This window comes from Parasteatoda tepidariorum, chromosome 2 (assembly GCF_043381705.1).
Source record: "Parasteatoda tepidariorum isolate YZ-2023 chromosome 2, CAS_Ptep_4.0, whole genome shotgun sequence".
Lineage (NCBI taxonomy): Eukaryota > Metazoa > Arthropoda > Arachnida > Araneae > Theridiidae > Parasteatoda > Parasteatoda tepidariorum.
The window spans coordinates 8,149,964-8,166,736 of record NC_092205.1 but is presented as its reverse complement, the minus strand read 5'-3'; the positions used below and the strand labels follow the sequence as shown (position 1 = coordinate 8,166,736).

Here is a 16,773-nt window from a genome sequence, read left to right as displayed (position 1 = left end):
ATCTCATTTTTCACTGATTTACTATCGCACACACACAAAAAGTAAATTTTGTTTAGATCTGAGCAATAATTATTTTAAATTTTTTCTTTTTAGGTGCATATTAAGAATATCTGTAAATTCATTTGTACATTTTCATTTATATATTTATTAAAACAATTTCAATATATAGTTAATAAAATATTATTTGAAGGGAAATTAAAATTTTCTATAAATACAATAATTAACCCTTTTTCTTAACAGAAGAAAAACTTTGTTCAAAATATTCTAAGTTATTGAAACCTTTAATTTTTCAGGAATGCTTCAGACCAAGGTAAAACTGTTATCATAGAGTTTACATAGTCATGTCCACAATAGGTCCCCCATCGTATAACTTTAAAGATATTTTAACAATTAATTGTACCATTCAAACCTCTAAGTGCAAAAAAAGTCAATTAAAAAATTTATAATATTTTAGATAAAAATATTTTATTGTACACATAACACACATTGAAACATACATTAAAAATACTCTAAAAAAATACAGTAGTTTATACTTTAGCAGTAAAAATTTTATGAATACTATTTTCACAACACCAATGGCCATTTACAAGTTTTCTAGACATTAATTCACATCTTCACTATCAGTTTTAAGGACGCAGCATCCAAAATAGGCAAAATGATTCAAAATAAAATATCTAATATTACAGATTACAAAATCAAAACGTTTAAATCAAATGTAATTTGCTGCACCATTATCAAACACTTTACTCTCTAATGCTTATATTTAAAACAGTTAATAATAAAATGGAGTGTCCGATTCTTCCAGAACAGAATCATGGGTTGTCAATTTTGCTTATAAGTAACTTGTTAGGCAAAAGTGGCTACACTAATGACTTGAATATCTTATTTGCCATGCACCAAAAGATTGTGACGTCGCAATGATGCCTTGACAGTAAATCCTTTATTGCAGATCTCACAAACAAATGGCCGTTCACCAGTGTGCTTTCTCATATGAGTTTTCAGGTTGTTACTGTAGCTTGTGGAATAAATACATAAGGGGCAATTATGTAAAGAAGAAGAATTCTTTTTTAACTCAACCATGGTAAAAGGAGCTTGGTTTCTGATTTCCACCATCAGAGGAAAATTTCCACAGGCATTTTCTAAAATAAAATTAAAATAAAGCGTTAAAATGGCTTTTGTTTTAACACACATAACAAATAGAATTTAGTACAGAAAAAATGGAACAAGAACCACTTTCAAAAGAGAATGCAAAGAAACAGCAAATGATTTTTTTACATTAAAAAAATAGAATTTATTAAACATTATTTTCAAAAAAATCCCTGTTTTTAAACTAAAATGTTCATTAATTAACTTCTAGTGCTTTTCCAGTTTTGATTTTTTTTTGTACATAATAAGAGTTATAATTTGTAAATAAATAATCATATGAAGCATTGATTAACTTAATCTTCTGCTTACAGCTCGTACAGCAAGTGGATCAGAATAACATTTGAATTCAAAAGGTTAACTAGCAGCTGAAAGAGTCACTATGTATCTTAACATTCCCCACTACATCCTTACGCTTATTTAGGAGATCGGTGGCAGAACTTAAGTCAATCTAGGGAACATCTTAAAAAATTCAAGTTTGTCTGTAATGCGTCCATAGTCAGACAAGACTAATATTATAAAAATACAAAATAAACTTAATGTAACACGCATATAATAAAATTAACAAATATAAGGTAGATAAAAATTATACTCAAAAAAATTTTGATAAAATGTATTATTTTAATAGAAAATTTTTATACACTTTTAAATGAATGAAATAATTGAAACCTAAAAAATGGAATAAGTCTATAAATAAATGTTCACGAGTTTTCGAAAACTTGGAATTTATTTTTAAAATTTTTGCCTTTAAAACTTCTTATTTTTCAAAATTTAAATTCATTAAAGAATATTATTTCAAATTTTTGAAAGAAATCCCCTCAGGTTAAGTGATTTACATAAACGGTATGAAATTCTGGAAAATACTTTTGGTGTTAGTGTTCAGGCATCTTTTCTAGCTATAAATTTTTCAATTGAACTGCACTGACTAATTAATTCCTTTTTTTCCCTCCCAGGTAACTTTAAATTATTAGATCTATTAAAACACACTTCAGAAGGACAATTTTTTTTTCTTCAAAAAAACGTTACATTTCAAATATTTTTCTCAATATTAATTTGTAACAGTCAAGATATGCCACTATCTTATTTTTAATGATGACTAATGCCACTAATTCTTCTATAATAATAATTTTTTCCTGTCTATGTATTATTTTCTTACTAATCTGTTTAGTTTTAAAGCAATTTTACAAATAACTTCATATTTATTATGCTTCACAGTAACCGTACATTTTTTAATTTCATAATAAAAGAAGGTTTATAGAAACATGCGTGAAAGGCAAAATTATAATCAATGTTTTTTTAACGGTAGTCACAGATTTTTTTTGGCTATTTAGCCCTGGTAGATGCCAAAACTGTTGCTCATTTAACATTACTCAGAGGGCACTTGTGAACCTAAGCTAGAAGAAGCGAGCAACATTATAAACACCACACTGCCACAAATCAGTTCATTGCAAGGGTTACAATTATAAGTAATGTGAACACCAGCAAAAAAAAAAAAAAAACAGTTTAGTGACGCTATTCCCACATATGATGAAAACTATATACATTGATTTTACTTTCTTCACCTAATGCAAGGAACTAAACATAAGTAATATTTGAAATTATGCTTTAATTCCAAATGAATTTAAGTTTCAATAAAATAGAGCAGTAAGTTATCATAAATGACAGATATTACCTTTTGAATGAAAAAAGCATCTACAGTTAAAGTTGCAACAATATATAATGATAAATCAAGGGTCCCACTCAATTTCAGAAAAAAAAACTTCAAGACTTTTTTTAGGTATATATCAGGCAAACTTCAATATTCTTTTATTTTTAAATACCAAATACTAGATTCTGTGAGAAGAAAAAAATATAACTGAATGAGGATGGTAACATGGCAGTTTCACTAAAATTTAACAAATAATTGTAATATAGTTGTTAGAATTATTTAACTTGAATCCCAATAACTGATTACTCATACTGACAATTCTAAGACTGGTTATTTTTCTGGCAGGATATAGGCACTTTCCAGGTTTTAGTAAAAAAATTCAATTTTCCTAGGATTTTAGAGTCAAAATAAAATTCCCTGACAATTCCAAGTTTTCTTTGCTCTCCCTGACTCATAGGTTAATAATCCCATAAAAAAAATTATCTTTGACACAATTCTTTTTAATAGTTGAAAGTAAATGTTCTTATGTTGAATGTTGTTATGTTCTTATGTTAGTCTTTCAAACTATCAGTGTTTTAACTTATAATTGCAATACGACAAATGCTTTAAGAAATTACAGGGGACAAACAAGCAGACGTTCATTTTTATCTACAACGATTTGCAATACAACAAACATTTTTAAAAATGTAAATCATGTATATAACTCCTTTTTTTTAACTTAATTTAAAATCTCTCGACAAATAAATTTATTTAATTACGACAATCACAATAGTAAATCGTGCAATTACATTTACTTAACCCAGTGACAACAAGGGAATTTCGACAAATATATTTTTATGAAACTTCATTATACACTCAATTTATTGCTACATAAATATTTTGGAAATAAAAATTAATCTTATTTCTAAATGTGAATTTTAAAAAGCATAATGTTTTAAAATTAAAAAAAAATCTCAATCTCCTGCCACAATTTCCTTCCACAAAAATAGTCTTATGATCGTTTTGGTATTACTATAATAAAGCACCTTTCTCTATCTGAGCTTAAACACTAGAAAACGTGCTTTATTATACTATCAGAACGATTGTATGTTTGCTTTAATGACATTAATTGTGCTTTTTGTTCATAATTTTTTAAAACTTTAAACACAACACATAATTTTAAATTCCCATTTTTCTTTAATAAAAAAAACCCATCTTGCCAAGTTTCAAAAATTATTGATGAAAAATAACAGCATTAATATTTTTTCATTACTCATAACAGCATTAATATTTTTTCATTACTCAATTAACTCATAACAGCATTAATATTTTTTCAAAACAAATATGAAATTCTAAGGAAAAATAGAAAAACAAAATAAAAATGATGTGCAATCGTAATATTTTGAATTACAGATTACATTAGATAAACTTTTTGTTAAGATGCTAATTTTAATACACTGAAACTTAGTCACTTTCCTAACCTACACCTGAAAACCTAGGAACTAAAAGTGCACTAGGAACATTCAATAAATTAAATTTTTCCAAACAAAAAAATAAGCTTCAATTTATTAACATGTATAAAGAAAGGAAAGTTGAAATGCATTTACTTACCGAATAAATTAAAAAGTTACACTCCAAATGAACTTCATTTTAAATAACACAGAGTACACAAATCAAAAGAAAAAAATTACAAAAAATGAGGTCAAATTAAAAAAATTTGCTTTCTTTAATAGTTTTTAAAAATTTCGGAGTTAGAATGATAATTTGCAACTAAGCAACCAACAACAGTTAAGCAATGGCTGCAAAACAATTAATTTTAGTTTTTGATCTGAAAAAAAATTTATCAATGCATTTAATGTACTCTTCATGTAAGTTATAGCTGAACAAGCACACGACTTATTCTTATTAAATCATCATTTGGAAATGTTGAGTCTTATTCCTCTGAACGTTAGTTTCGGCTTTTTCTGAACGTTTAGCTCCAAGCTTCACAACGAAAAACCGTTTTTTTCGATGCTTTTAAATGGGAGTGTAGCAAGTAGCAGGAAAATTTTCGCACAATTTTATCCACTGGTATATTGCTTGGTGAGTTAAAGAAAATTAAATAATTTAAAATAATCAGCCTATTATAGAAGTCTGTAGTTTTAAATCTAACCATTATTAAACATAAATCAACTAACAAAACAATTTTCTTTCATTGTAATTAAGAATTTTCAGCAATGTATTATATTATTCCTTGTTTTTGATAAAGTAACTTATGATATTATGAGTTGAAAAAATCGCAAAATTGCAGTATATAATGGTTTTGGAATCTTATTTATGATTCATTAAATAAAAGTGGTTTTTTTTCACTTTAAGGAAAATCACAACTCAAAAATGGTGACAAAGTACAATAACAAGAAATACTCGAATGAAAAATTAATTACAAATAAATATAATTTTTATTCATAATTATCGATTTTTTCCAGAAATTAAAGATAAATTGTAAAAGAAACAAATGCAATATTTCATAATTTTGTATGATATTGTAAAAAAATATTTAAGAAAAAAATCTATATTTTCTTGATTCTATTTAAGGATTACTTGAAAAAGGAAATCCTAATTGTGGATAAAAAAAGTTCACTAGAATAAGCTCACCAGACAAAAAATTAGTCACCAATGACTCCCCAAACTATTTAGATTATAACCGTCATTAAACAACCAACTCAATTTTTTGAGTCGGTTGTTCAATATTAATGTTCTAATCACATATTCTTCGAGTCAGCTGAACTTTGTTGCTTGAAAAATGGGGGTTTCAATAGAATACTCTATAAGAAGATGTTGGTTGTAAGGTAACACTCTATGATCCAAAATGTTAAAATAAGCATGCTGGTGGTGCCCAATTCATAATAACAAAAACGCCACCAAACCATATTTTAGGTTTTTAGTGGTTTCTTTACAGATCTCTGATAGCACAGGAGTCGCCGACTCCACTGGTAGTGCGTTCAATTCTAGAAGCTGACTACACATTTGGCCAGTACATGCATGTTCAATCAGTCACAGCTGAAAGTCCTCTCGATGGTAGTAAAAGTTTGGAGAGAGGGTACTAGGAGAGAGGGGGCACAGTCAATGTCGTTTGACTGGAGTCAAAATTTGTAGATATGGTTAGGTGGTGTACGATTCCCCTAAAGGTGATTAATTGTGTCTAGTGAGCTTACTAAATCCTACCTTGTAGTTTTGTCAATTTTTCTTCTTTTTTGTTTCTCTTGAGTGTTATGCTTCTCGATGAGCAAGCATATGGCTATCAAGAAGTTCTCTTGAGCTAAAGCATTTTTTACAGACTTCACAGACATGCGGTTTTTCATCTTGATGTATTGTCTGATGACGGTGAAATAATGACTCGGTAGTGAATCTTCTGTTGCAAAACTGACATACGAGTGGATGCAAACAAATGTGCTCATTTATAATGTGAGTTTTCATACTGGTGGAGATGTTAGTTGAAAAAGAACATTGAGGACATTTTTGGAACAAATCTATCTCCATAGGATCTTTCTCTTTTTTAATTTCTGCATTAAAAGAATGTTTAAAATTCAAAATCACTTTCAATTGTAAAAAATAAAACTTAAATAAAATTATTTAACAAAAGAAAGAGTGTAAAAAGACATTTTATATTTAAGAATTACAATTTAAAAATAACTTATATACATATTCAAAAAAGTTTAATAAACATGAGCATACAAATACATCAACATTGACTCTCATTATTCCACAGGCGGTTTAGCAAATGTATAATACAGGGAAAATGTTTCTCTCTAATACACCGTTTTCTTATCTAACAACATGGAGAAACTGGTTTTGCTATACAGAGAAGAATGCATAAAAAACAACTTTTTACACGATCTATCAGTGGGTCAAGATAATAACATCTTTCACAATTTTTTGTAAGACATGTGACCTGAAGATTCAAAAACATGAGTGAGTCATACTTTAATTAAAATCATCAAAAAATGATGTGGTCATTAATTTTACAAAANGTAGTTTTGCCAATTTTTCTTCTTTTTTGTTTCTCTTGAGCGTTATGCTTCTCGATGAGCAAGCATATGGCTATCAAGAAGTTCTCTTGAGCTAAAGCATTTTTTACAGACTTCACAGACATGCGGTTTTTCATCTTGATGTATCGTCTGATGACGCTGAAATAATGACTCGGTAGTGAATCTTCTGTTGCAAAACTGACATACGAGTGGATGCAAACAAATGTGCTCATTTATAATGTGAGTTTTCATACTGGTGGAGCTGTCAGTTGAAAAAGAACATTGAGGACATTTTTGGAACGAATCTATCTCCATAGGATCTTTTTCTTTTTTAATCTCTGCATTAAAAGAATGTTTAATATTTCAAAATCACTCTCAACTGTAAAAAATAAAACTTACATAAAATTATTTAACATAGAAAGAGTGTAAAAAGACATTTTATATTTAGGAATTACAATTTAAAAATAACTTATACACATATTCAAAAAAGTTTAATAAACATGAGCATACAAATACATCAACATAAATACAATAAACTAAATTGTAGAATTCAGGTAACTGAATAGTAAACAATCAATCCCACTAAAAGTTGAACTGGTTTTATCCAATACCATTTTACAATATAACATTTATGAACAAGTGCTACTAATAATCCAAGCAAACTATGTCAAGAAAAAGTATTAAACATTTTAAAACACATTGAGAAATAAATTGTGTGTGGGTAATCAACTGGTTAAGAAAAATTGTTCCAAAGACTCATACAGGAAGGTTGCTCTTGTTTAATAAATTTCAAACAGCTGGCAGATGTTGATTGCTTATAAGAAAAAATTAAGTTGCAATTGCTCAAAAAGTATTGATTTGTAATATTGACTCTCGTTATTCCACAGACGGTTTAGCAAATATATGATACAGGGAAAATGTCACTCTCTAATACACCGCTTTCTTATCTAATAACACGAAGAAATTGTTTTTTTTTTTTTTGCTACACAGAGAAGAATGCACAAAAAACAACTTTTTAGTTGCAGATCTATCAGTGGGTCAAGATAATAACAACTTTCACAATTTTTTGTAAGACATGTGACCTGCAGATTCAAAAACATGAGTTATGAAATCCTTGTTAAATTATTTTAAATTTTAAGTAAATTGCAATAATTAATAGGTATGAAATAAGTTATATGAAATGGAACGGAAAAAGAAAAACAAATAAGTTATATGAAATTTCTCATACTGTAAGAGAATAATATATGAGCAAGAATTTTTTTTTGTAAAAATACTCCTTAATACATTAATAGTTAAAAAAAAACTGTCAAGTTTATTTGGATTTTTTACAGACTAGGCAAACCTTAAATGTGTCATTTCATATTTATTTACTGTTTAAATACATCTTATTCAATTAGTAAGGTCAATACTGCAAACAAATTTCAATATTAACTTTCTCAAGTGCTGGTTAAGTCACTTATACTTGACAATCTGCAGCACTGTAAAATATCTTGAATCTAAGGAGGTGAAGGTATTTCTTTCAAAGGTTATCTCATATATCACCCAATCGGGTTTGAGGTGGGAAATGATGTTAAATTAAGATAATGCGAAAGATGGAAGTGAGGAAGATATAAAAATCTTATGTACTTTCTTTGTATAATATTTACAACAAATTTAAATTATTATTGAAGCAATGACTAAAGATTTGACATATCTTTAATTTTTATTGCAGAATTATGCTGTCCCCTTTTTTCCCAATAAATCTTTTTATTATTTTCAGATTTGACACAGAAGTGGATATTTCCTAGTGTACTTCCTAATATTATTTTTTTTATGTTCATTGAGTAAATAGTGCAATTCAAAATTCTTCAGACTTATATCTATTTGTTTTTTATGGCACAAATTTTCCTGCGTATGCTTTTAAGTCATGGTCATTTTGTTAATTAAGTTCCCTGTTCCACACCTACATTTGCCACAACATTTTAACCATAATTATTTTTATTTTTTACCAAGAATATTATCTCTGGCTCACAGAAATTTTGCAGCTTGTATAGCACTAATGTTTGAAATTTAACAAGTTACCCAATTTTAGATTTAACTGAAATAGATGAATGTCAATGAAATGTGTAATTTTTTTATATCATTTTTTACAATAAACTTGAACCAGGCATTGACTAAATGAATTAAAAAAACAATTTTCTTCTGCCATCTTCAGTTTTGATTGGAGACGGATGCTGAACCAGTTGATGGTTTTCCATGCCAGTTTTGCTAGTGAATCCTTTCTTACAGACATTGCACACAAATGGATATTCCAAAGTGTGCTTCCTGATGATGTGGTTCTTCAAATTTGTTGTTAGGTTTGTTGAGTAAGGACAGTAAGGACAATTGGAATAATTCTTCCGATCTGGATAGACATCTGGTAGAATAGTCAAGTCAGCATACATTTCTGCATAAAAAGATGTAAAGAATATGTATTAAATATTTATTGAAAATCATTTAATTTTATAAGAAAAATTTTAGTACAACAAAATTTGAAAATATTAGATACTAAAACTAATTACCAATACCAATTATTCAAAAAATAAATTTGAAAAACACCAAATAAAATACTGCAACATAAAACTCTCAATTTTAATAAGATCAGATCCATCCTAAAAGGACAAAAGGTGCTTTCAGAACATGCATTTTTTTAAAGAACATTATTATTCCAATTTTATTACATTTCTTAACATTATAATAAAACAGATAAGACTAAAGTTTATTATCAAGTAGATAACATAATAGGTAAATATATATTTCACATTGAATTATTCATAATTTACATTAAAAATATTATAAACAAAAGGCAATCATTTAAAAGAAAAATTGAAATTTTTTTTTTATCCAAACCAGAATTTCTCAAAATTGTAATTGTCTTAGTAGAATCTTTTTTTTCTTCCTGTTTCTGCATAAAAATATCAACAATATTATTCACAAACATACATTCTTTAAAAACAAAAACCATTCAGTTTTTTTTCTCTAAAACTTTATTGTCCTGAGGAATTTTTAATTCCATAGTCCTTCAATTCAGTGTACATTTGGATGCCTCCTGTTTTTAATGAACACAAAACAATGAAATCACTTAAAATATACTTAGAATTTAATCTTCAAAAAAAAATATGACAAGTTAATTATTTACAGTAAAAATTGAGTCGTTTTAAAATACAATAATGATTATTGTTTGAACAAGGGTTGTTAACATCCCAAAATAATTAAAAACATATATCTATAAATAAAAAAATACTACAAGAACTAAAAATCATAACTAATTCATGAGTGCTGAAGACTTTTCTTTAAGGACAACAATTTCCTTATTAAATATTTTAAAATAAAATATTTCAATGATAGGGATGGACTAGTTTTTTATGTAAAAAAATCAAATGATTTGAATATGGGAAAACCTATATAATAGGCTTAAAACGATATTGTCACACTTTTCACTAAAAACGTTATTTAAAAACCTGCTGCCACAGAAAATTTTTTCTCTAATTGAAAAAAGATAAAAATTTTCTGCAAAAAAAAAAGAGTATACGTTGTATTAAGAAATATTAGAAGTAAAAATAATGATTATAAATATAACGACAGTTGCAATGCAAAAATATTTTTTAGTCACTCAGATTATGTGTCACCTGATAGTGACACCCAAATACATCATGCAATGTGACAGAAGAAAAAATATATATGCAGAAAATATACAAATATTTAAAAAATATAATATTATATTGATTGATTCATACAAATTTTACTCAAATGTTTATTAATAAGACACACAAATTTATTCACAGTAATCTTGAAAATTATTTTGTAATTTTATTTCACATTCGCATTTAGTCATAAATATTGCAATATACAAATATCCTTAATTATTTAAATAGAGAAAATTGTTACAGTTGCTAAGCAGCATAGGTTAAATTTAGTTTTCATTTATAGTAAGTATTATACAATCAAAATGAAAATATTTTTCATTTACTCTATAAGGACTTGAGGATGGTTACAAAAATTAGAAATCTGAGCACAATGGAAAGTACCACATCTGGAATCATTGAGACCCCAGATAATAGGTAAAAAATATTAAAAAGTATGTTATTCAATAGAAGAATAATAACTAAATGACACTTAACGTTAACATTTATAAAATAAAGTTTTTTTTATTTATTAAATGACAGTTAATTAAGAAAAGAATACTTAGCATGATAAAATAAATGTCACTATTAAAATAATAAAAATTTCTATCATGAATAAAGACATGATTTCCTGCTCTTTTTATTTTCTTTTAATTTCCTTTTCTTCCATTTTAATTTAATTCATTTTTAGATATTCAGATAAAAATAACATTTTATACAAGCTTCAAATTGGAAGGGAGAATCTATCTATTTAATAAAATGAAAAAAAAAAAATTCAACAAGTAATGGAATTGAGTAAATTTTTGTAATGAAAATATTTATAATTTAAACCAAAACAAAGCCTGTCTGTAGGTGTTTTTTTCTAACATTATTAATATTCAGTTTAATTAATGTTCATAGTTTATCCCCTTACTTTATTTATACCTAAGATTTTAGAACAGATCACAAAGGTAAAAAAAAAAATTCGACTTTTCTTTTGGAAAAAGGAAAAGAGATGTTCATTTTGATTGTTAAGAAGTGTTTGGCAAATGTTCACAGTAAACAGACATCCGGATATGGGACTCTGTACTATATTTGTAGAAAAATAGGATATCTAGGAAGAACATGAAAATTTCTTTTAGTGTTTAACACTAAAGGGCAAAATTAGGAAATTTTGCAATGGGTGCATTGTCACTTTTTTCAAAATCAATAATTTTATGCATTTGAAAAACAGTTGATTTTGTTAAGGTATTTCTTTTGAGAAATTTCATCAATTATAGTAAACACTTCATTTCTAAAATTAACAAAAATTTTGTGAAACAAACGTGAATTAAAGTAATTTTTAGACTATTTTAAAACATTCATAATAATTCCGGGTATATTTTAAAAAATAGTAATAAAAAAATGTACATGAGGCACTGTTTCAAGAATAAAAGTGAAAATTGCCAGGGTTCTTAATCATCACTTGCTATATTTAATGGCCCTGTTACGGTGACCATAGCTTTTGCCCCGAATATATTACTATTGCAGAGTATACTAAACTATAAATTGAATTACATTTTTGACTTATAATGACAAATATACAATATGCAATCTTCATAAAAGAAAATACAATACTCAAAAGCCATATAATGAACGTATGAAAAAAGGGAACTTTTGAAAGAAAGAAAAATTAAGTTTTAATAAAGAGGAAACTAAATGGATTTTCAACAAAAAAAATAATGCTTTAATATATATGTATGTTAAAAGTGAATGACCGAAATCAAGAGAACGGTTTCACAGAAGTAATCACCGGTAAATGTCAACAATCACATCTCTTTGGTGAATGTCTGAAATATTCGTTATATCCGATTTAATATTAATTTATTCGATGTTATTATATTTATTTGATATTTTAATATCTACTGAAGATAGCCTAAGAGAAACACCAGTGTTCAGAATGCTGGTAAAATGCATAACGGGCAGTGACATTTAACTTAAAAAAATATCAATATAGGGTTTACTGGGCAGTGGTACTGAACCTTAAAAAACATTAATGTAGGGCAAACCAGAAAAATTTATACCAGGCAGTGGCACTTAACTAGACCTAGTATATATTTTGGACATTTACCAAAGGGATTATATGATTGTCAACATTCACCGGTGGAAGTCAACAACCAATTTCGGTCATTCACAGTAACACATAAATTCATGCATGACATTTATTTAAGTTATATTGAAGATTCTTTTAACGATGTAAGTATTTCTATTCCACATCATATGTTCAGAACGCGGAAAGTTACGATAAATTTTCCTTTACTGAAGAATTGTAATTTATTTGAAGAATTGACATGCAAAAAATAGAATAAGAAAAAAATGGAAATATTTTCATATAAAAATAAAAAGAAACATTCAAATTAAGAAAAACATAAAAAGGTTTTAATGAGAATATAAAAATGAAAATAAATAACATAAAAGTTATTATACATTTAACAGTAAGGCTAAACCATGTTAAATTAATTACTAACAAAAATTTATGTACAGTTATGGTATAAAAACATAGTAGCACATTTTTTTTAAAAATTTCAATTCAGAACAAAACATAATTAAAAAGTAAGAAACTTCAGTAATAAAGAGTTTGTTAGTAAAAGTTTATCAGCTCCATATAATTGTAAGCATACTTAGTACTACAAGATTTCTTCTATAATAATAATATATAACTTTAGTTACAGTGTTACAACAAGCAGCTTTAAGATACCTATCAATTACAATAGCAAAATTATACCTATTACTATCGCAATAGCAAAAGATATTGGAGTCAGTTGACACACTTGGTATAATTTCTTACAAACCTTATTTTTTTAAAATTTTGTATCAAAATTAAATTTGTTGTACAGAATTAAGCTAACCCAAAAGGCACATAACTATTCTAATGTTGCGTAAATGAACTTATACAACACTTTAAAATAAAAATATAATTTTCTCTTCAATTCATTTGTAAAATTTTCTACTGGAAATAACTTTTTAGCATAGAAATTAAGGTCATATAAAAAAATGAATGGCGTTATTTTGCATGTAATAACATAAATAATTGGATAAAGTATCATTGGTCATTTTATTATGGAAATATAGGGTTATTTTATTATGGTTAGCATACAATAGACACTTTGAGTAGTTAGGTCAATTTTACTAGGTATTGCTTTAATTAAATACTTTTAAACTATTATTACTTCTTTTTAATTACAAATATAAAACTCCGATATTTTATAGGTTTGATTGAATGTAGAAGTTTAATGGCACAAGATCTAAAGGAGGATATGCTGCACCAAACAATTTGTTGAGTCAGATCTAATGGTAAATTGTACACAACAATTTCATTGTCATAAAATAAATGAAACTAATAAAATTGTTTATCACAAGATCGATATTTTATCTAATAAAATTGTTTATCACAAGATCGATATTTTATCAGATCAAGATATGCTAAGTCTATGAGGAGATTTCTTTTCAGTAATTTTAAGCGCTCTGCTAATAAATTACAGAATGCTACCTGCATGTTGTAACAATATAACTATGTTACATGCAGAAACAATAGCTGCTACCAGTAAATCATACACTAAAATATTATCCAATCACTAATTTTTTCCCTCTCAGAAGGAACAAGTCTTCTCTCTGTGTTTCAACAATTGTTGCTTAGTTGTGAACCCTTTTCCACAAGCACTGCAGATAAATGGCTTCTCACCAGTGTGCTTCCTCATGTGGTTTCTCAAATTTGTTGTTATTCGTGTGGAATATGGGCAGAATTTGCATTGATGAATTTTATAAGCAATGGTTGCAGAGACACAAACATTTCCTGGAACCATCTGTGTGTAATTATATACAATTTTTCGTCCTGAAAAGTATTATTCAAAGGTTTGAAAACAAAGACTATGAGATAACATAAGAATATGCAAACATTACAACTTATGACATTCAAAGCACATAAATATTGTAACAAAAATTTACATTACAAATATATTTATCCTGGTAGATGTAATTTCAAAAATTTTGTTAATTAAGAAAAGAAATTTACTTTATGATATAACACGCAAATAAAGGTTTTAGAACAGGTGCAAAATTTCTACTCCACTTTGGCTAATAAATATTTGGATGAGGAAGTAATTGACAAAGTTTGACACTAAATTTACAACAGACAAACAGTATTTCTGTTATTTTAATTTTATAAAAATTTTTCTTACTTAACTGGCTTGTAATATGAGGAAGATATTGATACCATTGAGACTTTTTGGTAACCTTATGTTAATATTACTTTAAAGTAAATGTATTTCTATTTTTCAGTTTCAACATGATTTTGGACACCAAAAGGTTTTTATACCACATCTGATAACATTTTAAAAATTAATCACATTTAAAATTGATCACAAAAGTTTTTGTAGCACATCTGTTAACATTTCAAAAATCAATCACGTTTTTCCTGAAAATAGTGGCAAGCAAGCAAAAGTTTTATCAGGCTAATACCTTTAGATTGGAATTATATGCCCTATTTTAGATAATTGAATTCTTTAAAAGATAAGTTACATATTGATAGTTTCAGCAGAGAGGAAGTTCAGTTGGTAAAGCTCGGAGCACAGAAGAAAGATATTAATATTCAGGAAAAGTAACAAAACTTTTTTTAGTTAAAAATGGATCATTAATGTTTGTTAAAAGTTTCTGAATTTCTCTAAAATATGCAACATTTCATGTTTATTTATCCAGTTTTTGTACTGCCAGAGAGAGAGAGAGAGGGGGGTACAGTAAAAACTTTGTGAAACAGCACTATCATTATTAGTAATTTAATTTTCTATTCAGATTAAAATACGAAATTTCTGATTGTGATTTTATTTTGGATTTAGAATTCCAGTAGAAAAATTAGACTAAGAAATCTTTGAAGATTGAACTCCCTGCTTTACTTTATGTAGTTAATTTTGATCAATTATATATGTTAAAATTTTATATTGCTTTCTAGATTGTGTTTCCATACTTTCTGTGGGGTATGGAGTAATAATTGTGTAGCCATTTTCGTCAAGCTTAGATCACTAAAATAGTATCCTTTAAGGCAAGTTTGTCTTATTTTGATCAGAAGAGTGTTTTAAAAGTAACCGTAATTCAAAACAATAATAAACTTGGCAAGTAATTTTATGCTCGACACTGAACTTAGTTTGAGTAGGGATTTTGTTGTGTCTGTGTACAGTCAGCTGATTTTATCCTTATGGTATTAAGTACAAAAACATTGCTTAACCACAGATAATTAAACATTTGTCAAAAAAAAAAACAGCTCTCCGAAGGGTGAATATAACCATAGCACTTTAACGTTATCAAAGAATGCAAATGTTAAACTTTATCACGTATCTGGAAGTTCCACAGTTTTAACTTGCATATTGTGCAAGAAAATAATTTACTATATATTTATTGAAAAAATATTTTGTAAACATGCATCAATACTTGAAATAATATAGAATATTAATACATATAATTTTATTTTACATAATTTTATTTATATTCATCAAAAAACTAGTTAAGTAATTTTAATTTCAGATTTTTATTCCTAGACAAAATCACCTTTAACTTTATAACTTGTTGGGTGAAAAAGTTTAATTCTGAGGTACAGTACTTCGTTTGACATAAATAGAAGAAATTCATCTGTATTCTCCATTGTCATTTGAACTCACCATACCATTTTGACACCAAAAGACACGTCCGTTTCAATAAAAAATATTCAAAATTTGCGATTTTAAGAGTTTTTAATAAAATTTAGATATTTAACACTTAGATTAAAATGAAACACTAAAGAAATCAGAATCATGGTAGACATGGTAAAATAGACAAGTTAAATATTTCCCCCCTATTTGTTAGCTAACAATTCATAAAGATTTGATAGCATAAACTTTGGGGTTTTAATGTCAAAATACAGTCTTATTTTAATTTTTTTTATCAAAAAATCAGCGTTACTAGAATTTAAATCTTGCAAACTATAACATAATTTTTTAAAATGCTACATTTTTCAAGTGGACTACAAAAGAGGAATATTTTAGCTTTTATTACTCTTAATAGGTGGATCACACAGCTTTAAAAAGAATGGGGAAATTTTAAATTATGATGCAAATTTATTTTGAAAACAATTTGCTCTATATGTTTTTAGGACTGACAAAAATATAATTACTTTTTCCTTTTTTACCAACATAAAAAAGGTGCTTTTGAATTTGGTATTTTATTAATTATTACAATTTTAGTGAAGATTACAGTCTAACTGTTGTATTTATATATATATNAAAAAAAGGACATTGAAGATATCTTTAAAAATTTGTGAACCAAATCCATAAATAAAAGAACAAGCATTTAAGTTCTCCTGTTTATAAAA

General features: G+C 26.8%; 1 long non-coding RNA gene across 1 annotated transcript; it reads right to left on the bottom strand.

The window, feature by feature from the left end:
- Nucleotides 1–448: 448 nt before the first annotated feature.
- On the bottom strand, nt 449–16,638 carry LOC139424933 (uncharacterized). The gene is made up of 2 exons (XR_011636064.1): nt 5,975–16,638; nt 449–1,139 (listed from the first exon to the last, which is right to left on the bottom strand). It is a non-coding gene; the product is annotated as an uncharacterized lncRNA (long non-coding RNA).
- Nucleotides 16,639–16,773: the final 135 nt, after the last annotated feature.